General features: G+C 42.0%; 1 protein-coding gene across 6 annotated transcripts in view; it reads right to left on the bottom strand.

The window, feature by feature from the left end:
* The window catches only part of ERICH1 (glutamate rich 1), a 99,188-nt gene continuing 78,666 nt past the window's right edge, over positions 4,054–24,575 (bottom strand). For 2 of the 6 annotated variants that reach the window (XR_002436543.1, XR_002436548.1), the window contains exons 7-9: positions 9,636–9,734; positions 7,174–7,254; positions 4,054–5,284 (exon numbers count right to left, since the gene is read on the bottom strand). The gene's annotated coding sequence lies outside the window, so the exon portion shown is untranslated. Of the gene's footprint in view, positions 5,285–7,173; positions 7,255–8,129; positions 8,359–9,635; positions 9,735–21,117; positions 24,253–24,575 lie in introns of all 6 variants that reach the window. The other 4 variants (XR_002436546.1, XR_002436544.1, XR_002436545.1 and 1 more) reach the window with 4 other exon arrangements.

Raw genomic sequence — 24,575 nt, 5'->3', positions numbered from 1 at the left:
GCTGCCAGGCCGCGAGGTGGAGGTGGCTCCCAGACCGGTCTTCAGTGTCCTCAGAGGGAGCGAACTGGGCTCGACTTGTAAACAGAGATAAATCCCACCCGTGATTTCGGAATGGAAATGTACTGAATTACTGGGAGTTAATTCAAATCCCCCTCAGTCTGCCATCCTTTAACCATCCTGCCGCGAACTTTTCACTTGCATTTTATCAGTAGGGTAAAGGTCAGCTGTGGGTTGTATGAAGTTCCTACAAGCTTTGGAAAAGGTGTGGAGCCCTTGAAATGGTCATTCACAGAAATGTTGCTATGGAGGTGGAGGAGCATCTCTTTCTGGGCCTTTTTGGACGATATTTATATGTACAACCACTTGCTGCAAAGACAGATGAACTCTGATTAAAAGTCAGTGCCATACCGTAGCTCATGATTACATGCTCAGTTAAAACCTCAAGTGAACATAGCTCCAGGAGTCATATTAATCTACTGTTTGATTAAAATACCTAAGCTACCTTATTAAATTGCTATCTTTGTAGAACAGTAACAAGAAAGTCATATGAAAGACAAGACAGATTTATTTTATGTTGTCATTGCCTGCTCATAACTAAGGGAAAAAGGCAAAGATAAGCATTAGTATCCTTCTTGTTTGGTTGATTTATCATTGCTGGGAAGTATAATTAGCAACTGAAAAGGTGATGTGGGCACAGAACATACTTAAAAGAATGCCATTTAAATGGATTACCATCACAGCTGCGCCAAAAATCCATCTGTCTGGCACGAGCATAATCACAGGGTACAAAATGAAGGGTTTATCGGTGAGGTGCCACACCCCAGACTGTGCCACCTCCCTGCTGGCACGGGGGGATGCCGCCAGAACAGCCGTGAGCCACCAGCAGCTCCAGCGAGGGCTGGGGCAGAAGTTCTTTATCTGGGAGCTTGAGGCCCATTCTGCCCCACAGGAAACTTCAGGGTAGCTGGAGGGTAAACAGCCCATCCTAGAGACCGGCTGCTTCAGCCTGTGGCACAGCTACTGTATAAACAGATGTGTACATAATTCAGGGATAGAAGAACTCTGGGTTTGGTTTCATTCTTTCTTTGATATGCGGACTAAAGGCTCAGAGTCACAATCACATAATCACAGTGTAATAAGTGACCAAGTGACTGCTGATTAGTAACTACTCCATTTCTTGGTCTGTGGCGTATCTGGAAATGCACAGTCTGCAGCTCCACAAAGCTAGAGATTAGCTTTACAGAGAAAAATGCTTTAGAGTGGGAACTTTGATGCAGAAACACAATTTCCAGAAGATCTATGAAAAGACATCAGAGATGTTGCATTCATTTTATACTGTGCTTCTTAGTGGAGTGTTTCCTTGAGTAGTTGTCCTGGGCTGTCTGTCCTGATGTGAAGACGACAGAAATTCTGCTTTGAACAACTGAGCATACATGTGTGAAAGTTTTTTTGTAAAAAATGCCATTTCAAGTGACTTTAATGGACTTTATTTAGCACAAAAGGCCAAGTTCGAACGCTCCCTGATGTATATCAGCAATGCCATTTCTCTCAAAAACCTTCTCAGTCTACGCTGCATCTATTTGAAGAGAATACCAAAGATGTTTGATTTTCTGAATGTTACTTTCATTTCACCTGACTTCAGAAGGTGGACATACAAACCCAGCAGTTACAAAATCCCCTAGGGTTCCTTCTCAAAGAATAAAGTAATTAGTGTGATGTATCAAGACACAACTGAAAGTAGGGAAGCTACTGCTGAGAGAAGTGGATTTGTTTAGTTAAAATTTTTGGCATCAGGAGATACTAACAGATATTTGCCCAATTTTTGAGGTAAGACTAGTAAAATACATTTTATGAAATTACTTTTAAAGTGTGTTTGTGAAGAAGGTCTAATATTTACTTGCTTAAACAGTACTTGTGTTTAAATATTTTTACAAGCTAGCAAAGGTAAAAAGTATTTCCTGGAGCACAATTTCACAAACATAACAACTTATGTGCCAAATTAAATCCATTGCTGGTGTTTCTTAAAAGCTTTGCAGAACTGAGCAAGCAGCATTATCCTCCCCAAGCTCACCAGGCTCCCAACCTTCCTTAGCTTTCAATTGCTGAGGCCTTGCCAACATTTTTTGAAGTAAAATCCATATAAACAGAAGTACAGATATGTTCAAAATGTAAATGCTTTTTGGGGTAGATCAAGGAAGAGATTAAATGCCTCCATTTGGCAAGGGATAGAAGGATGTCCCTTGAATGCCCCGTTGACTTCAACAGAACATAAACACGTGTCAAGTTTGGCGTGCTCCGATCTTGAAGCACTAAGTTTGTGGGCAGGTTTGGGAACTGCAATGTGGAGTGGTGTCCTGCCCAGCTTCTAGGAGCCATGCCTCGTATGGGATTCTGCAGACTGAAATGAGGTGCCTGTAAGAGTGGCAAACTAAGGTAGGGTCCAAGAACAGAGGTGGTATACTGGGAAAGGAGGGGTACTTAGTGAATATGCAGGTAGGAGGAAAACAGCTTTAGTTTGTCAAAATTCTGAATTTAGATCCCTTCCTGTAAGGGATACGCAGCTCTGACAGTTCATATCTTGAAACTCCTGTAGGACCAGGAATCTGCAGGAGCATGCCAGTTCTGCCAAGGAAAACATCTCAAGGGGAAAATACAGCACCACTGGCTCATTTGTGAGAATCACACAGGCTCCATTTCTTCCTCTTCCTTCTATCAAACAAACAGGATAAAGTGAACAGGGGATATTATGTTCCAGCCACATTTTGGGCAGACCCAGCCTTCCTAGCCTTAAGGAGGACAAGATAACCATCATTGTGCACCTGCACAAGGTTTTGATGTCTTGCTGCTCAGCATGCTCCAGTGTTACTGAGGAGAAACCTGAAGGCAGATCTTCCAGAGCCTCAGCAGCAAAAGGGGTGGGCATGGGGATGTCCATTACATCCAGTGTGAGCTGGCAGCTGTGGTTTAGAAAATCTAAATTTTGGCTTTAGGTTTTCACAGCAGTAGATAGGTTATAGACGTCTGCATCTTCTGCTGGATGGAGTCTGAACTTTTCACTTAAAGATGATTTTTAGTCTAGATCTAAATCACCATCATCAAGCTTAAATGTATTCATTTTGTAACTGATTTCCATTACACCTTCCAGCATGTGCCTGAGGCTCCCGAGTCCCACAGTTCTTCTGAGCTCTCCACAGTCCAGTTCACCAATTGCCAGCATTGTTCTTCCATCTGTCATTTACACTGGTCTCAAATAAAACTTCCAAAACTATTCAAAGCAGTTCTCATAGTAAAAATACGTAGTCCTCATGAGCTCCATTTTCACAATGCAGTAAAATGAGAATCGGTCCCTGGTCAAGTTACCATTTATTTTATTTTAGTATATCTTCTGAAAATGATACTGTGATTATATTTAAAAACTGCATCATGTTATTATACTTAGCTTTTATCTAACAGAAGAGTCCATATTAGCATACTAATGGAACTGATGACAGCTACTGGTTTTGCATTCACCTTGCATGGGAGCAGGAAAATAGTTAACAAAAACACAGCTCGCAAAGATCACGTGCATTGATTAGAAAGCCATACAGATTCCATATGGGAGGGAGGTGTCACATTAAGTATCTTCAGTAAATGTGACGAAACACGTTCCAGATACATCACTTTTTTTTGTCAAAACAATTTTTTTTTTAAATAATTTCTTGTAGGTAAAAGCAGAAGATGGAATATTCCATTACATGATTTATAATGTTAAATATAAACAGAAGGCTGTAGAAGATAGAGATAACTTGTGCCCTGGTAAATTGTAGAAAAATGACCTCCTCTAATCTTCTTCAATTTAACCACAGTGGTGGGAGAAAGACAGACATCTCTTGGAGGGGGTGAGAATAGGAAACAGGAGCCAGAACAATTTGGAGAAGAGCAGGTAAGAACTTCAACCTGATTCCATTTGTGGTTCGTAACGTTGCGCTGCACAATCTGAAGGCTTCAGCACATTCAGCTGTGAAGGATGCCCCTTAGTGGTTGAATATAAACACTGTTGACAGAAGAAACGCATTTAAACACTGAAAAAATAAATTTGCATTTATTAAGCGAGAACAAAGGTCTTTAAGCAGTAACACATGCATGGAAGAGTCTACAAAGCCATGTTTACATAGAGCATTGGAAACAGTTGGAAAAATGCTAACTGACAGTAACAGAACATTCCTGAATAAGCTATTATATGGAGCAAGAAGAACAAGATAACAGGGGAAAAGGAAGGAAGGTCAATCTCTATTTTAATCAGCATGTATCTTTTGAGATGAGGGTTTTCTGCAGAGGAATACAATCAGATGGTTAACTCTACAACAAAACTCAACTCAAAATTTTTACTGATCTTTTCCAGAGTAGAGAGTTTCTGTACAGGATGACAAAGTCATCAGGACTGCTGTCGTGGTTCCTTTCCAACAGCGTACCGATGGCGGAGCTTTCAGCCATCCCTGCTGTTGCACAAGGAAATCAGTATGTGCTACAACGCACACACATTTCTATACAAGAGGCATAAAAAAAGTTTAAGATTCAACAGTAATGGTTAGAGTGCACAATTCCTGTAACTCACATAGATGTGTATTTGTAGTTAGACATAAAAGTACAAACAGTCTTTGAAAGATTATTTTTATCTGGTTTAACTCTTATCATGAGGAATATATTGTTTCCAATTATCCTTTTCCAAACCAGTCTTTGTATAGGAGTCAATTTGCAAAAGCTGTAGCAAGGTGATGCTAAATAAGCATGGCACCCACATCAATCTGGTTACATCTACTCTGATTTCAACTGTATTCTATTCATTCAGATGTCTCTTTATGCAGACACTAGATAACAAACAAAATCACAGAATCACAGAATTGCTGGGGTTGGAAGGGTCTTAAATGACCACCGAGATCCATCACATTTACAAATCCTTGGAAATCTGATTTCCATTCGTCGTGATACTTTTTTCTTTCCTGAAGAAGTCTGTATTCTTTCATCTTTTTAACTTTGCATGTAGAAATCGAGGCTGTAATGCGTCTCATTACCTCCACACCAGTATTGAAGACAGAAAAGCTACTCATCAGCATTACTGACACAAGCATTTACTTCTTGGGTCGCATCCCAACGCTGCTTAAAGGGTCACGGAAAGTCTCTTCTGTTGAGCCAGCTGGTGTGTGCTGTAGCTGGAGAGACTGATCCCAAACATGCCCAGGAGCAAGGCTGCCCGTTGCAGCAGCACGTCCGATGAGTTGATAACTATTTTTCCTGCAGCTTGAGTCTATAGGGAAAACAAGGCAAGTTATTATGCTGATTCTGCTGAGTTCAACAGAAAAGCTCCTAATTCAATGATGCTCCCTAGAACGTTAGTTATAAATCCAGGAAAGTAAGGCTAAAAGGGATCAGTAACAATCTTTTGTTAGCTCCATAGGTAGCACTGGACCAAACAGACAAGCTTTAACACTGACTCTTCATCAAGTCTGCACAAGGCAGCAGGAAATACCAATCGAAGTAAAGATAAAAAGTTAATTATTTACCAATTCTCTGAATAACAATAAGAGAAGAAATTAATTGCCCTAGTAGAAGTAGATGATACATGGATCGAGAAGAGGAAACATAATTGCATGGATTCTCTATTAAAGATCCAAGCGTCTAGAAACACAATTTCTCACACATATTGACACGGTGAATTAAAACACTGTGCATCTTTCTCGTTGTGGTATTTCTTACACTGAATGATGACTTACACAAAGTCTTCATTCTTTAAGCTTTCCCTTGCACTCAGTGGATGGAAAGTATGGCGCCACTGAGATGATTCACAAAGCTCCCACTTCAAGGAACCTGAGATTCACTTCCAGATTCTGTGATGTTTTCTGTGTGAACCTAAATAATCAGAGCTCAGTGCTCAGCTGCAGTTAACAGCGTGGCTACTTCAGCAAGAGAATAAATACAGACAAAAGGAATTCCAAATAGTATCACTATGTAAGTTGATATTAAAAGATACGTAGAGAGGTGTGGAAGAAGTTCATTGCTAGGACTGAAACACAGTATCTTTAGCTCAGCTATATCACTTCTCAACCACTACAGACCATGATTTTGAATACACATAACATTGCTAAACAGCTGTGAGATTATCCAGCAAAAGAATACAAACACTCTGTAAATATCAGAATATGGAGTACAATGAGGAATATACCCTACTTTATAATATCTTTCCCATGAGTGTTTTATTCTCAATTATTTAGTTGATTTAAAATATTTTCTCTGTCTTACTTTTTCTTCATTTAGCAATCAATACTCTGGTCCCTCAGCATTTCAGAGGTCACAGAATCATAGAATCACCAATGTTGGAAAAGACCTCCAAGATCATCCAGTCCAACTGTTCACATACCACCAGTATTATCCCACTAAACCACGTCCCTTAGTACAAGATCTAAACATTTCTTTAACATCTCCAGGTATGCTGAGTCCACCACCTCCCTGGGCAGGTCAGTACTGCTGGAGGTTTCTTTATCATCCTTATGTCCTTTTACATAAGGAAGACATTCTTCACTCTGAGTGGTGAGGCACTGGCACAGGCTGCTCAGAGAAGCTGTAGATACTCCATCACTGGAGGTGTTTAGGGCCAGGTTGGATGGGGCTTTGGACAGTCTGATCCAGTGGAAGGTGTCCCTCCCTGTGGCAGGGAGGGGATGGAACTAGATGGTCTTAGAAATCCATTCCAAGCCAAACCACTCTATGATTCTGCGATCATAATTGTAGAAGTTGGTTGAACTGTTTTACTGAGAACGTATTACAAGTCCTTCGGAACTCCACTATTCTCATTCTTATTAACATTTTCCTACTGCCCCAAACACAAAGTCACTGCAATCTAAAACAATAGAGAAATAGTTTTAGTTTAAGCACTGCAGAAACACAAGCTCCTTCCAAGTACCCTGCACTTGGCATCCCAGTATGATACCAATTATCAAGAATTATCATAATTCATTTACTTTCCAGCAGAGGCTTAATTAAGACTTCTTTGAGTTTTTATGAATGTTAACCCAACAGAAGCCAGGGCTCCCTTGGGTTGGTCAGGCAATAATTTGAAACAAAATCAGTCTGAGCAAGAAAAATACCGGTATTTCAAAGATCTAATTAAAAGCAGAAAAAAAGTTGGAATTTTCATACCTGCAGCAACCTTATATACCCAGGTGTCATTCTCCGTAGAGGAATAACCATTATTTCTAAGTCTTTGTAGAATTTCAGTCCCTGCAATTTTAGAAAACAGAAAACATTACCAACTCCCAGGGATTTTTTACATTGACCTCTAAATGAAAAAATTAAATTTAATATGCTTTGTTAGAGTGCCAGAGTATTCCAAGAAGCAACACATACAAACATTTCCTTCTTACCTGGTGCTCTTTTCCCTGTGAGTTCCTTAAATGCTAACATCCTACTCATATATAAAGCCCAGCTGAGTTGCATAACCTGTCACATGTTATCTGTCTGCAAAGCTTAGGTGTTGGCAGAGGCTGCAAGTGTCTTGCCTCGGGGTAGGTATGTCTGCAATATTAGAAAGCTCTCTGGGAATGTCTGAAGCTCATTAAGAAAGCAAAGCAACAGCTGACCTCCTTAAGAACAAAAGGGCCTAAGCCTGTTTTATAGATAGCAATGGACATAAAAAAAGAGGTCATTACAGCATTTTGTATTGTAGACTGACAATGCAAATAGGATTGGATTGCTTTTATGTGACTTAGAGTATACGTTTATATCCATGGGACAACCTGTGTAGGAAGCTTAATTCAGCCATGACCCAAGTTGAAAGGATGTGTTAATAATATAACAGGGTTATTTGGAGGCACATTTAAAAATAAGCTCTTTCTTTTCTGGTAGTGATCTCTTTTACCTGGTGTTATGCATGTTCTTGCCTCTCTTTTGAACTGCCAAAACTTTACCACTAGAAAATACCTAATCTAATATTTGTTTTTACTATTAGAACTTCTTTTTCTTAACTGTGACTCCTTTGCAGTGAGCTTGACCTCAGTCTGCTCCTAGGGTGGTAAAATCTGATCTACAAAATCAATTTCTCTTTCTTCAAGAAGCTTCCATGGATAGACTGTAATGAGAAAACTCCTCTTTCTCACCATCAATATATGCAACCTTGAGTAAGGATAGCAAGCCACAATTCAGCTCCAGTTACAGTCACACTTCTGAAGATGCAGGGTAAATCTTCAGGAGATGTCAACTAGCACCGCACCAGTGTGCTCTGTGAGCTCATGTTGGTGTTCATCAGAAGTGCTCAGCAGAACGGTGCTGGTTTACACTCCTCCAGGCTCTTTACTATGGCATTCCAAAGCTCTCGAAGTAATGTTCCTGCCGTAAACCAGCAGAACAATGAAAGGTTTCTACTTGGAGAAATATTCTACATCAGGCATTCCGCAGTGATACCAGTTATCAAGAATTATCGTAACTCATTTACTTTTCAGCAGGTGCTTAACTGATGTTACAGAAAGGAGTGATGCTACTTTATTCTGAGGCTCTGGCTGGTGGGCAGATTGCACCTTTCTCTTGCCACACCACATTTATACCATGTGAACTCTGTCAGCATCAGTGAAGTTTCCGGGGAGACCTCATTGTGGCCTTCCAATGCTTGAAGGGTGCGTATAAACAGGAGGGGGAACGATTGTTCACGAGGGCAGATAGTGATAGGACAAAGGGGAATGGTTTTAAACTGAGACAGGAGAGATGTAGGTTAGATATTAGGAGGAAATTTTTCACACAGAGGGTGGTGACGCACTGGAACAGGTTGCCCAGGGGGGTTGTGGATGCCCCATCCCTGAAGGTATTCAAGGCCAGGCTGGATGTGGCTCTGGGCAGCCTGGTCTAGTGGTTGGTGACCCTGCACTCAGCAGGGGGGTTGAAACTCGATGATCTTTGAGGTCCTTTTCAACCCAGGCCATTCTACGATTCTATGATAAGTTATGTCTTATCCACTGAAAATGTAAGGTAAGCTGCACTAGTTCTATAGCATGAATCTAAACACAATATAAATAATATAAATATAAATATAAATATAAATATAAATATAAATATAAATATAAATATAAATATAAATATAAATATAAATATAAACATAAATATAAATAAGAGATTGGGAAATTGCTAATCTGGGCCTTTTAAAATACACACTTGAACAATGGCCCCATGCTAAATCTTAACTGTTGCATATCTCAGCTGTAGGAAATGTTGTACTAATGAGAAACAATCAATATAAAATTGGGAGCTAGCTGAAGTTCATGGAAAGGCTTCTTCCTGATCTGGGTTCACATCGTAACAGGAGACACCACTGAAACACAGTGCATTAGTGAATGTAAGTGCCTGTACAAACAAGTTTGAGATAAAAATCTACACTGGAAAAAGGCAAAAGGTTTTCTTCTTGTTTCTTTTTCTCACAGTATGCCTATCCTTTCTGTACAAGAAAAGCAGCCAGGATTGCTGCCCAGAGCAGGTTCCTAAAGCCTTAGGGTCTGCGTTCCTATGGAAATGTAAAGAATGCAGATTTTTTCCTTTAAATTTCCCGTCTCGCTCATATTCAAAGCAGTATCACAATTTCAGTAGAGTTAAAACTGCATTACTAACAATGTTTGTACCTGTGCGTGTGATTCTTTCAGTTCAGAGAATGGCAGTGGAAAGGAGAGGCGGGCTTCCTGGGGCACGGTGTTCAGACAGGGAGAATCAGCATCCCTCTGCTGAAAATAAAAGGAAAGGGAAACAGGATGCCTTGAATGCCACAGATCTTTTAAAAGTTATTTCTTGGCTGTGCTCAACAGAGTTAAACAGAAGAATGTTTTCTGTAATTGCAGGTGTTACCAAAATCTGCATGACTTTCCCAAGGTCTCTAAAAGAACCACACGCCTGGCTTCTACGTTATTTCAGGCATTCTTTGAACAAACAGAAGTCTGCCTCAGTTCCTTTGGGAGTTCACATCCCAGAAAGGAACCCTGACTGCCACATCAGCCAGAAGTTCCACAGAGCTGCACGTCCCCTCCACAGCCACCCCTGGCTCAGGCTGAGGGAGCAAGACAACCCCAGGCAGCACATAGCTCTCGTTACAAGAGATTTGCTCTCTTGGCAAATATCTGAGGATCCTGCTAGCAGAGCAGACTGCTCACCTCATTCATCTTCTGGCGCCTTCGCAGCCTGACAGACAGTGTTCTAATAGGCAACAAGCAGGCACAAATGCAAACTACATGCTGTCATCCTCCCTTCCCTCCCCATCCCAGAATTAAAGGTGAGGAATTCTTTGACCCAACCTGTCTGTATCTACAGCCTTGTGTTCTATTTCCATTAAGAGGAGAAATAAATAATGAAATTAAATGTATCTTGCCGTAAACCCATGCCTTCAGGATGAGCATGTGCTGTTTCCCCCCATGCAGTAGGAATCAACCAAGGGGAACAACTTATTTTGATTTATTTGGAGGTTGGAAGGACCGCAAAGGACATCTAGTTCCAACCCCCCTAGTGTGGGTAGGGGCATCTTCCACTAGACCAGGTTGCCCAGGGCCCTGTCCAGCGTGTGCCAGTGCCTCACCACATCTTTAGCCTTCCTGAAGCAGAGAGAGAGGAGCAATGCAAGCTGGTAGTGTGCAAGATAGAGCACAGGAACAGCAGCTAGCAAGAGCAGCATCTTTCACCCACACATGGCTGCTCTGCAAAGGATGCTTAGTTGGGTTCACATGCATAAAGATCCATCAGTTGAGTCTGCAGCTGCCAGCAACCCCTAAGTCTAATGTGGACAGTTAATTTGGTCAAAAATGCAAACCAGAGAGGAAGGGGAAGAAGAGAAAAAACTAAAAATAGGGAAAAGGGAAAGCTTCTCATTGGCCAGTGGGAATAGAAGTGATGGGGGACCACAGCAAGCAGCTTCCCCAGGGCCCCTCTCCAGTGCCACAAGGTCCCCCCATACCACTCTCCTAAAGAAATTACACAGGTTTAGTTGGGACCTGCTCAAACTCCTGCTGGTGGTTTTTGCTCATGATGCTGCTATTGCTGAGTGCTATGTGCTGTTGAGGCTGCTGCTGCATCCTCACCTACTGCTACATTCTGTGAAGGCAAATTATTAAGGCCCCAGACAATGACGAGAAAAGGGGCCAAAGACATGTGATGGCAGCAGTCACCTCCCACAGGAACCCACCACTGCCACTCCGAAAGTAATTCAGATATTTAACTGAAGAAGTACTTTCCAAAATTCATCATCCTTACATAGGCCTGGGTGGAGGAATATGGCCAGGATTCTGAACTTACAGATGGCTTCCACTTCACCTCTATGTATAGGATGGGCGTAAAAACAAAATACTGTCTGTGTGTGCAAATAAATTATATGAAGAAAACAACCCAATAAAGCTGCCTCTATGCACAACCACATGACTATTTGGGGGCTTTTTTTTACTTAAACAGAAATTAGATTGGAAAGTACTTCCTCACAAATCATTCTATGCATTATTTAAAAATTAAAGCTAAGCTCAAAGGAATTTTCCCTGAAACAAATGTAACTAAAAACACCAGTTCTTCAGTGGTAACAGGAGTAGGCCCCACTAGCTCATAGAAGAAAGCCATGGTCCTGCCCCAAAGTGCTTACAATCCATTTAGAAACAGGTGGGTGCCAACAGATGGAGGAGCACTGGGAAACAAAGAGAATATAGTGCTTGGCATGCAAGGCAATGTTCTCAGCTCACTCACAGTCAGACTGTTTCCAAATTTTTGTAGGCGTTGCAGCAAAGCACAGTGTTAAGGAGGGATCTGAAGGTGGTTAATGAATTTTAAGATGATAAGACAGGCAAGGAACAGGGACAATGCTAGTCATATTGTTGCACTACACAGTACTATCTTTGTGGAGCACAAAATGAGGGAGCTGTATTGGAATATGCGGCTGGCAGAAGTAGGAAATGCTGTCAATAAAAGAGGACTGGAATACTGCGTGGATGAGCTGAGACGTAGGTCGCCAACTGTAATCAGTTCAGTCCTCAAAGTCATCTAAGGTTATGGATACACAGTAGCAAGAGACTGTGTTGCTGAGGCTTATGGAGTTACCAATGAAACAGCATAAACTCATTTATTTCACGCTGTGAATTGACTAGTTCACTTCCCACAGCTCCAATGCCAAGTGGTTACTCCTGTGTTTGCAGCCTGCCTACCCACATTGCTTTGATGACATTGAAGGATAGAATAATAGAAACAGACAAAAATTTAACAACAAAAATCCCCCACGTAATAGCAGAAAATGACACTAATTTCTGCAATGGAGAAAGGAGAACTTCTGCTGTGAAAAAAATGTATGTTAGAAATTACTGCAGATTGTATCTGTTAGAAAGTACATAAAAAGAAAAAAGAAGAGAGAAAAAAAGAATTGGATGTATGTTTTGCTCAAAAGACCTCTAAGAGACCTCACTGGGATGCAGTTGTGGAAACAGGAAAAGTGATCCTGGAACTTTTTTTTTAAGTATTTCCAAGTGAAGATAGATAAGCATTGCTGTCACTGGCAGTAGCACACACGTAGCAAAAATACGTAAGTCCTCTGGCATGTGTTTCTGAGCTGGATTCTTCTCTGCTAACTTAGACGTGTATAGCACAGATGTCAGTCTCGGAACTAGCTGCTCTAAACAGCCACTGCAATTTACCCATATTGATGTCATAAAGAAGTGATGATGGATAATACAGTGAGATGATGAAGCAAGCTCAGATGCAGACATCAACAATGTAAATGCAGTCACGTGGATTGCTCTCCATTGATTAAAACAGAAGAGTTCAAACTAAACTTGGTATGAAGAAGGGCTGCATATTACCTGAAGAAATTGTACAAGATTTTTTTGTTTAACCTTGCAAAAGGAAGACTGAGAGGCATTTGATTACTTCCTATAAATACAAAAGGGAACAAATACCAGAGAAAGCAGAATGCTGCTTAGGCCACAGGTTAATACAGCACAAACAAACAAACAAATACAGCCTTGAAGAGATTTAGTACAGAAAGAAGGCGGCTTCTGATGAAGCATGGGTTTCTGAAACTTTACAAGCGAGAAAGCAGATGAAATAGTTTTAACATGTAATTTGGCTTTTCTTCTGTACCCCAAGACCTTACGGTATAACATGGAAAGCTCATGTAGTGTAACAAAGCAGGTGCATAAATCTGCAGTAGATACCTGCTTCATTATTAGCTGTGTTAAATCACAGACACTGGGGACCATATGACAAAAGCAGATTCTTTGGAACGCTGCTACTCCTATTGCAGTGCCTAGCAGTAAAGAGCTGACAGTTTTATGGCAGTGTAAAAGCATTCAGAAAAATTACTCTCGGATACATAATAATACAAGACGTAGTAACAAAATGACTCATCCGCATTCTTTATATTATGTTGAACTTCTACAGCACAGCGTTCAATTGAAATAGTCCAGGTGGGGCTACATGCACTACTGTAGTTAGCTACCTTCCTACACCTTGTAATAGTGATTGACGAAGCATTTCCTGGGTGCTTGTTACTTACTGTAGAAAACACAGCTTTATTTTAAAATTTTCTACCTGAAAGTGTGAGAGCATGGACAGAGAAAAAGTGGTTCTTTGCCTGTATCTGTGACAGACAGCTGTCAACAATTAAATGCAATCAAATCCTGTCACAATTCTCTCAGATAAAATCTGTGAGTAGAGACCTTGCCTCATTTATGTTTTGTGTGCAGAGTCTTTGAGATTCACTCTTTCTCAAAAAAGAGCGGTTCAGTAAATATTTTCTCGGAATCTGGGAGCTTAAGTTTAAGAAAGCCAAATTCCAGCTCTTCAGAGTTAGTCAGCAAAACCCCCTGGGAATCTGTCCTCAAGGGCACGGGAACAGAGCAGATCTTTAAGGAAGTTTTCCTCAGGGTGCAAGAGCTCTCCATCCCCAGGTGTAGGAAATCAGGAAAGGAAGGCAAGAGACTGGCATGGCTAAACTGGGACCTGCTGGTCAAACTGGAGAATAAGAAGAAAATGCTCAGGCAGTGGAAGCAGAGACAGGTAACCCGGAAGGAGTATAGGGATGCTGCTCAGCTGCTTAGGGGTGGAGTCAGAAAGAATAAGGCCCAACTGGAACTGAATTTGGCAAGAGGTGCAAAGAAGGATAAGAAAAGCCTCTATGGGTATGACAACCAGAAGAGGGAAGTCCAGGGTGTACTCTCCCTAGCGAGCAAGAACCAGGCTAGTAACAATGGACAGGAGAAGGCTGAGATATTCAACACATTTTTTGCCTAAGCCTTTACTAGTGACTGCTCTACAAGCAGCCCTTGAGTGGATGGTTTGGAAGGTGGGAGCTGGGGGAGCACAATGCCCCTACTACTGTAAGTGAATATCAGGTTCACAACTAACTGCCTGAGGAACCTGAACATTCATAAGTCTATGGGTACTGATGAGATGGATCCCAGAGTCCTGAGGGAATTGGCTGATGCAGTCACCAAGCCACTCTCGATGATATTTGAAATGTCACTGTGGTCAGGTGAAGTCCGTGGTGACTGAAAAAAAGGCAACACAGCACCTATTTTTAAGAAGGACATAAAGGAACTACCGAACTTTCAACCTCACCTCCTTGCCAGGGAAGATCATGGAGCAGATCTTTCCTGGAAGCTATGCTAAGATGGAAGAGAGGGAGGTAATATGGGATGAACAGCATGGCTTCACTAAGGGCAGGTCATGCCTGACCAACCTTCTTACTTTTTATGATAGTGTAACTGCATCAGTGGACAAGGGAAGAGCCACTGATGTCATCTATCTGGACTTCAGTGGCCTTTGACACAGTCCCCCATAACATCCTTCTCTCCAAATTGGAAAGATATGGATTTGATGGGTGGACTGTTCAATGGAAAAAGAGCTGGTTGCGAGATCGTACCTAGAGAGTGGTGTTGAGGTGACTCAACATCCGGATGGAGATCAGTGATGAGTGGTGTCCCTCAGAGGTCTGTACTGGGATTGGTGTTCTTTAATATCTTCATCAATAACACTGACAGCTGCATGGTGTGATCAACATGAGGGATGGGATGCCATCCAGAGGGACCTAGACAGGCTTGAGCCCAAGTGATCTTCACGAGGATCAACAAAGGCCAAGGTCTTACACCTGTGTTGTAGCAACCCTCACTATCAGTGCAAGTTGGGGATGTAAGGATGGAGCACAGCCCTGCCGAAAAAGACCTGGGGATACTGGTGGATGACAAGCTGGACATGAGCCAGCAATGTGCCCTCGCAGCACAGAAAGCCAACTCTATGCTGGGCTGCATCAAAAGAAGTGTAGTAAGCAGGCTGAGGGTTGTGATCCTGCCCCTCTACTCTCCGCTGGTGAGTCCTCACCTGGAGTACTGTGCCCAGATGTGGTGTCCTCAGTATAGGAGAGACGTGGGCCTGTTGGAGCATGTCCAGAGAAGGGCCACAAAAATGATCCGTGGGATGGAACACCTCTCCTACAAGGCCAGGCTGAGAGAGCTGGGGCTGTTCATGCTGGAGAAGAGAAGGCTCCAGGGAGACCTGATAGTGGCCTTTCAACATCTAAACAGGGACTATAAGAAAGAAGGGGACAGACTCTTTATCAGGGTCTGTTGTGACAGAACAAGGGGAAACTGGTTTCAAACTAAAAGAGGGGAGATTTAGATTGGATGTAAGGAAAAGAGAAGGCTGTGGGGAGACCTCACTGTGGCCTTCCAGTGCCCGAAGGGAGTTTATAAACAGGAGAGTGACCTCCTTTTTACATGGCCAGATAGTGATAGTTGTTTTAAACTAAGACGGGGGATTTAGGTTAGATATTAGGAGGAAATTCTTTACTTAGAAGGTGGTGAGGCACTGGAACAGGTTGTGAAGAGAAGCTGTGGATGTCCCATCCCTGGAGATGCTCAGGGCCAGGTTAGATGGGGCCCTAGGCAGCCAGATTTGGTGAGTGGCAATCCTGCCCATGGCAGGCGGGTGGAGCTGGATGATCTTTAAGGTCCCTTTCAACCTAAGCCATTCTATGATTCTATTATTCTATGATTCAAAAGAATGTAGCAGCAGTACAAGAATGTTGATGAAGTTCTACTTTGTGCCTTTTAAGGTTGACACTGACAATGGATTTTTAAAAGCACAAAGACTTCTGATAAAGTCTATGTCTATATTGTCTTTGGTAGAATCACCAAAAAGTACTGTGGTCAGGCTCACATGCAGGCTGGCAAAGCAGTGGCGTTTCTGAGGAGCAAGGACTGTACACATAAAGCGTATTGTTCAGAGAGAGCTGTGCTATAATCCTTTGTATCATGAGAATCCAAATTCTTCTCCTATGCTATTCTTTGTGACTTCTTTGCTTCATACCAGTCATGAAGATTAATTCACCTGCTTTGGATTATCTCTTGCTGCTGCTCCTGCTGAATATTGAACCACAAGGGCTCATCCCAAAGGGCCATTCCAACATACTGGATGGGATAAGGTGATCCATTAAAGGGTTCTCAAAGCCTAGGATCACCAAATGCTTCTTCTCTTAGATACTGAGGAGAGGTTTTTACCTTAGTTCCCAGCTAGTGGATCTCACCATCTCAGCTCCAACTTCCCTCACTCAATGGAGGTCCTCAAAGAGGGAGAGCCACACCCAGGTTCATACAGTGGCCTACTACACATGGAAATCAGCTAATGAGAAGGACTACATTTAAGGGCCTGCAGGAGGAGGTATACAATGTAACACAAAGTGCAAGTACAGCATCTTCGGGGCTCCCATCTCCCAAGCCCTATTAGACAGTCATCGCCCTACAGATGTTGCTGGTTTCATACAATCAGTTTGAGTGAATAAACTCATTGTTTTTCTGTAGCTAACATGTACAGTAGTAGAGAAATATTTACTTATTTTACAACTGAAGATCAAAAGGACTTAACCAAAATGAAAAAAATACCAGAAAACCCAAAACCAATAAAACAAGCAAAAAGCGCAGACAAGACTTGGGATCTTGCAGCTCTGAAGTCCTTAATGGAAATTAGCCCATTTCAAAAAGGTGCTGCAATGCTCAGAGCACTGAGAACTCTGATATTTGATTCTATCATAACAATTTGTACAACTTTGCAGAAACTGGAGGTTGGACTGCAACAGATATCTGGACTAGCAGACCAAAGAGGGTAGAAGCTTGTCCACCTCTGCTGTGCAAGTGATATTGCACCACGAGTACTTCCCTGTTGTGTTTACTGCTTTAATTCCACTCCTTAAAACCCATGGCAGAATAATGGATGTCTTTTTTAAACAAGAGCTTTATGGCTTGCTGCTTTTCAGTTACCAGAGGTGCTGGGCTGTTCTCCTTGGTCTGGGAACTACCTGGGTGGAAAGGTTTATCTACATCCATTATTTTGGGAAGGTTCTTATCTGTCAGGCAGTGAACAGACTTCCAGTGGAGGTCCTGGAGGTCCCAGTTAACCCTGTGATGAGAATTAATAGAGCTGTAATGCTCTGTTTTGCAACAGTCGCACTGTTCAGAGCATGTGCCAAATACCTCAGCAGGGTAGTGCAATGGAAGCACATACAGTGCAACGCTGACAGCTTGTGAAGAAGGTGGATATATTCATACACGGTAATGCCATTCTTCAACTTCCATCTCACTGCTGATCTGGCTAGGAAAAACTTAAGGCAGACCTATGGATCCATCTGGATACACAGCACTCACAAGACACTTCATTACTCAAGAGCACATCTAGAAATGAGGCATTAGGCTACTTCATGTGAAACTTCCACTTAGAAAAGATGGAACAGAGAGGGGGGAGCTTGTTAAGGAACAGGGCATGTCCCCTCACTCTGCTCTCCTTCCCAAAGTCCACTAGGCTCCAACTACCTCAAGACACCCACCACGTATTGGCTTGTGTGCCAGGCTGAACATGTATTCCTGGCTAGCCAATGCTCAGTGGGTGTTTGTCTCTATGAAAATCAGTATGAGAAATTTTATTACAGTCTGTGATGAGAACATGAGAACTCTTCACGTTGTCTCTTTTGTTGCCTCTGTGGCTGATGCAATAGAAAGCTTGACTGTCAGATTCCGCAGTCTCATAGACTTCCCTCGTTCCATCTGCAGAGGGTCTCAGATTATGAGTGGCTCCATCACACAGTGTTCCAGATCTCTTCTGCAGCTTGATATACAGTGAACAGCTATACTGACCTGCTGGGTTGTAATACAAATAGCCTACAGCCTTTGGAATTTGAATAATTTGTAAGAAATCGGATAGATCATTCCTACCTGTTCTATACTGCTGCTGAGAACGTTTCTCATCAGTAAATCTGTGCATGTGAGCAGATGCACGTGCAGTTACTGAGCAGGGCTCTTTTTCCACCTCCTCTACATCCCACACTGACATCCTATTACACATACGCCAAATCTTCAAAGTGAATCACATAAATGAGAAATCTTAAGAAATAGCCTTCTGGCATGTAATTCCAGAAATGCAGGTATTTGGGTGTGTTAGTTGAGGTTTAGAAGGCCATGAGATCTCCTGTGATGCCTGCAAATGGAGGCTTGTGAAGAACTATCGTATTTTACATATGAGAAAGACCCTAATATACAATAAGTCTTGTACTTAGTCCATACCCTATCATCTGCAACTTGCTTTTCCTTGTCTCAGAGCAGAGCCGCAATATGAAAAAATACCTACATTAAGGGTGTTGGGGGTACTAGGACTCCCGAATGGAAAAGGTTTCATTCTAAGATAATATGGATACATTCAACTCATGACCATAACTTTAGTTCTGCTTCGAAAGCACTGATTTACAACAGAAGAACACAACTCCAGTCAACCATTACACTGCTACTTCTCTGTTCTTTTCAAACACTATATCCAGATACTCAGAATGAGTGGGTTATTATATTCCATATGGTTTTATAAATTGAGTCATAAATCCTGAAAAGACAGTTTGTGAGGGTATTTTTTTTGCTGTTGTTCTTTGTTTTTCTTCAAACTCAAACTTTAGGTTCTACACTTCAAAGCACCTGACCTATCTGCTAAAACTCAAATAATATCCTTCTGAAAGACCTGTTCTATCACAGTAACAGTGAATCTTGAGCTATTCTAAAATGCAGAACTTTATAAAAAATTTACCATTACTGTGTAAAGAAATGCATCATAACATCAAGACGTTCTAAATCACACATGCCCATCCCACTAGTTTTATGATTTTGTTGCCCTCTTCTTAAATGTTTTACTAAAAAATTAAAAAAAAAGATGTTTTGTTACTTACATACATTAACTACATTATATATTTCATATGCAGCCCAAGACAATTCTTCACTCAGTGTGGTCCAGGCAAGCAAAAAGTTGGACACACATATACCCATGTATCTAAACTATTTGTCTAAAGTTTTCCTAAGTGGTGTGATAGGAAACTTCCTTACATTTGGCAGTAATGGATATCTAGATCTGTATCACCCATATAGTTTATAATTTGGAAAACATAAATACTTTGATGCATCCTGAGATACAAAAGCCTGGATGCTGTATATTTCCATGCTGCATGTTTCCAGTGCAACAGGCTAATGAATTAGTCCACCTAAAATAAAAAAAGGGCTGTAAATTGTCTTGTAAAACTTAAAGCTGCAATATGGTAAGACAAAAATTACTGTAGCCTTCCAAGAATGATAGACAATGCTTCAAAGTTATAAATTAAATTACATGGATTTAGTGGAAACTTTTCGAGTTGAGTTTATGTTCTCATGCACTTTCTGACACATTCCCTTGTTTTGTTTCCTTGTAATTGCCTTTGCATTGCCAATTACATACAGTTTCCATCCACAACTATCTGTATTCCTATTTAAGTGTTCTAATCCCTTAATAGGACTTCTATTATTTCTGGAATGGCATTGTGCCAGCACAGTTTTGGCTACTTAGCATGATCAGTAATCTATTTTTAGGCACAATCCTGAGTACAGGTACATTTCTTGTGTCGTGAACTCTCTAGATGAACACTGGAAGATTCTTTCATCAGCTTCAGTAGAGGGTAAAACAATCTATGCAGGATGTAAAGCATAAAAAAAATCATTAATCAAAAGAGTAGCATTTCTACAATGTTTATTTTTTCATTATGCATTCTGATTAAATGTTGTGGCTGTCTGACTGTGAGGCCAAACAGAAATGATTAAAACAGAATTTCAATTACCTAGAATTGCAAAGCAAAACAGGGGAACAGTAGTGAATACTACAGCCTGGACAGGCTGGAGAAGTGGGCCCATGTGAACCTAATGAGGTTCAACGAGGCCAAGTGCAAGGTGCTGCACTTGGGCCAGGGCAATCCCAGGTATTTATAAAGGCTGGGGGAAGAACTCCTTGAGAGCAGCCCTGAGGAGAAGGACTTGGGGGGGGTCGGGGTCCTGGTAGATGAGAAGCTGGACATGAGCCAGCAATGTGTGCTGGCAACCTGGAAGGCCAACTATGTTCTGGGCTGCATTAAAAGAGGAGTGGCCAGCAAGGAGAGGGAGGTGATTGTCCCCCTCTACTCGGCTCCTGTGAGGCCCCATCTGGAGTACTGTGTTCAGGCCTGGGGCCCCCAGCACAAGAAAGATGCAGAGCTCTTGGAATGAGTTCAGAGGAGGGCCACCAAGATGATCAGAGGGCTGGAGCACCTCTCCTATGAGGAAAGGTTGAGGGAACTGGGCTTGTTTAGCTTGGAGAAGAGAAGGCTTCGGGAAGACCTCATTGTGGCCTTCCAATACTTGAAGGGAGCGTATAAACAGGAGGGGGAACGATTGTTCACGAGGGTGGATAGCGATAGGACAAAGGGGAATGGTTTTTAAACTGAGACAGGGGAGATTTAGGTTAGATATTGGGAGGAAATTTTTCACACAGAGAGTGGTGACGCACTGGAACAGGTTGCCCAGGGAGGTTGTGGATGTCCCATCCCTGGAGGCATTCAAGGCCAGGCTGGACATGGCTCTGGGCAGCCTGGTCTAGTGTTTGGTGACCCTGCACTCAGCAAGGGCGTTGAAACTTGATGATCTTTGAGGTCCTTTTCAACCCAGGCCATTCTACGATTCTATGATTTAAACATGATGCACTTGACTTAGGACTGACTGCTTTCTTCAGAGATTTTATCTCCCATGACACACTGCTAAGAGATCACTAAGACCAAACAATATTCACCTAAGAGTTCTAAACTAACTGAAGGATGAAATAACACATCTGCTAGCTGCAGTATATAACCTCTGAGAATTTCTTCAGCATCAGAGGCCTGCATGGTGGTAAAATAGGTCATTTTAACAAAGGGATCCAGCGGTGATGTGAGGAACCGCAACCACTGCCAACTTGTCCAGGGAAGGGTTTTTCCCTTTGTGGTCCTATGTGGAACCAGGAGTTGAACACGATGACCTCTGTGGGTCCCTTCCAACTCATGATTCCATGGTTCTATGAGACCAGCACACCTTGATGTCTTTGTTCAGCAAATCAGTAGTAAGCACTGCAAGGAAAAGAATGAGCAGACACATGGGAAAATATATTGGGCAACAGTCCATAAAACTTCTGCAAAGGGAAGATACATTTCACAAGCCCACTGCCTTTAAAATAAGTGGTTAAGGTATACTAAACTCGATTTTTATAAATTGAAAAAAGAAAAATAAAACTTGCAAAGGGAGGTCACATGGACTGTGAAGATCCTCCTTTGAATGAATAAGCAATTAAAAAACACAAAAGGAAAAGCAGGAGTGCAAGATTCCCACTGGAAGGAAATCGCCAATGCAATCCCATGGGACTTTGTGCCAAGATCTGTGCTGCTCAGCAAAGTCCCGAATGACCTGAAAAAAGGTGATGAATAATGAGAGAACAGAGACTGCTGATTCCACTACGTTTATTACAGTGGCTACAAGTGAAAGCTGACTGTGCAGAGCTGCAGAAGCACACCTTGATCATGAACAACTTGTGACAAAACGGCAGATGAAATTCTACGTAAGGCATAGCAAAGCTGTGCACACAGCTACGTTGGCTAATTATGAACATTAGGAAATTAAATAGCATTTCTATGAAAATACCAGCTCAGTAAGGGGTCAAGAAAGCAACCAAATCGTTTGAAAAGGATGGCAGAACAAATCAAAGAACACTTCAAAAGTGTATGGTGAACCCGTGTTTTTAATAACGTGCATCAGCCACTAGATCAGGCTGTCCAGGACTCCATCCAACACCTACAGGGATGGGGCATCCACAACTTCCCTGGGCAACCTGAGCCAGTGCCTCACCATCCTCTGAGCAAAGAATTGCTCTGAAATATCCCCTCTTCTAGCTTAACGCCATTCCCCCTTGTCCTATCACTATCAGACCATGTAAAAAGTCAGTCCCTCTCTTGCTTATAAGCTTCCCTCAGGTACTGGAAGGCTGCAATAAGATCTCCCCAGTCTTCCCTTCTCCCAGCTAAACAAGCCCAGCTCCCCCAAGTTTTCTTCAGAGAGATGCTCCATCCCGCTGTATGATCATCTTTGTGGTCCTCCAACAGCTCCACATATTTCTTATATGACATCCCCGTATTCTTCCCAGGCCATCCATCCCTGCTTCCACTGCCTGTACTTTTCCTTCTTTTCCCTTAATTTAACCAGCAGATCCTTGCTCAGCCATGCCAGCTTCCTGCTTCCTCCCCTTGATTTCTTATGCTGGGGGATGGAGAGCTCTTGCACTCTCAGAAAGGTGTCCTTGAAGATCTGCCAGCTCTGTTCCTTCTTATGTCCTTAAGGACAATTTTCGAATAATTTCCAATCCAATAATTCCTTAAACAGCTGGAAGCTCACACTCCCAAACTTCAGGGTCCTGACTCTGCTTTTTGCCAGGCCCATATTCCTCATGATCATGAACTCAATCAGAGCATGGTCACTACAGCCCAGGCTGCCTCCAATCGTAACCTCTTTAATGATCTCCTCTGCATTGGTGAGCACCAGGTTCAGTAACACTTCATCTCCAGTTGATCTGTCCAATACCAGGACCAGGAAGTTATCCTCAACTTTTACACATAAGTACTTTGCTACAAGAGACTGCTTTTTACACTGGCCTATAAAAAGTGTTCAGTTGATACTGTTTTGCAGAATCCTCCTTTGCTTGGTTTCCTACAGTTTGAAGCATGTATCTTGGTTAACTTAGTGTCCTGTGTTTTTGTGAGCATTAAAAGCTCAGTGGAAGGCTACTTACTCACAGTGTAGTACTTAGAAAAAAAAAAAAAAGCATCACAATAAAAATGCAAAGCAAACAAGAGAGGGTACGTTAATTTCAGATAGACAGCTGTAAAATTGCTTAGCAGAGATAGTTAGAAATTTTTGTTTGTATTTCTTTCCAATTGCAATACAGAGTTGAATGGCTATGGACTGATACAGCCATCTGTCTTGTGGGTGCCTGGAGGAAGCTTCTACACCAAAGCAACGCTGACAGTTATACAGTAATATCCTGGTGTGCACTGCTCTTGAACTGAGAGTTGGAATGCAATTATTTCCACCATGTGAGGGCACTGCACAGAACAGAATGCTCAGCTGTAATGACTCTTGCTCACTCACAAGTACACACTGCCAGATAGGGAACGGGAGTAAATATTCCTGCAGGGCATAATGGATGGTAATGCAAGCACACAATTCCATGCACTGAGATAACATCCAGGTCCACAGATTTAGATTTAATCCCAGAGAAGAGAAGGAACAGAAACTGTGTGTAGAATGCCTTTATTGGGTAGGTTTTCAGATGACTTATCCTGTATATTCACAGAGAATAACAACAACAAACGGGGGGGCTCTGAAAAAAGAAGGTAACAAGGACTTCTTGGCTTCAAACAGAAAAATTCCTATTCAAAAGCCTGCAGTACAAAGCATCAATAATTTGTGGATAACTAATTCCTACGATTTGGATCAGCTCTGGACAACTGGCTCTGCATTAAGGTTGATGAAGGACCTTTAGTTGTTATTCAAAAGACTATCCTCTTAGAGATACTTGCTCAATGCCACCTCAACTTTGTGACTTTTACCTCCCAAGTTTTTCACCGCTCTCATCTGAAAGTACAAGTCTTAGGTAGTTCACAAGGATGTTACTAAACAGAACAAAACAGATCTGAGAATTACTACCTGCAGGGGAAATATCAGGCTCATACACGCATAGCTCCATTTTTGCTTCTCTCCCATTCACCCCACCTTGGTAAGTCATTGTTGCCAGCTGCTTCCCAGGATCTGGCCATGCTCAGATTTTCATCATACAGTACATGCCAAGTAGTTTGAGACTGCTTTTCATTCTTCAGAACAGGGCTGAGCTACCTTACACATCCTGTAGAGGAGAAGCCTTGCAAGTTATTGAGAAAGTGGACTGGACACACAGAAACACAATAGTCAGCTAAGCATTTGTGTCTCAGATACCCTGACGGAGACACCTGAAATGTTCTTGGCTTGGTATTTAACTTTGATGGCTTTTGCTTATGCATGAGGGAACTAGATTGAAAGAATGGATGCTTCCAGGGCACTTTGACAGAAACACTGCTTTTTTTTTTTTTTTTCTCCCTGAAAAGTGTAGGGGAGAGTTAAAGAAGCTTTTGGAACCCTAAAAGCCAAGTCCTATGTTAGCACAGAGTCAGAATTTGGGAGCTGAAGGCT

This window comes from Numida meleagris, chromosome 3 (genome assembly GCF_002078875.1).
Source record: "Numida meleagris isolate 19003 breed g44 Domestic line chromosome 3, NumMel1.0, whole genome shotgun sequence".
Classification (NCBI taxonomy): Eukaryota; Metazoa; Chordata; class Aves; order Galliformes; family Numididae; genus Numida; species Numida meleagris.
Note: the sequence above shows the minus strand (reverse complement) of the source record. Positions and strands in the feature narration are given on the sequence as shown.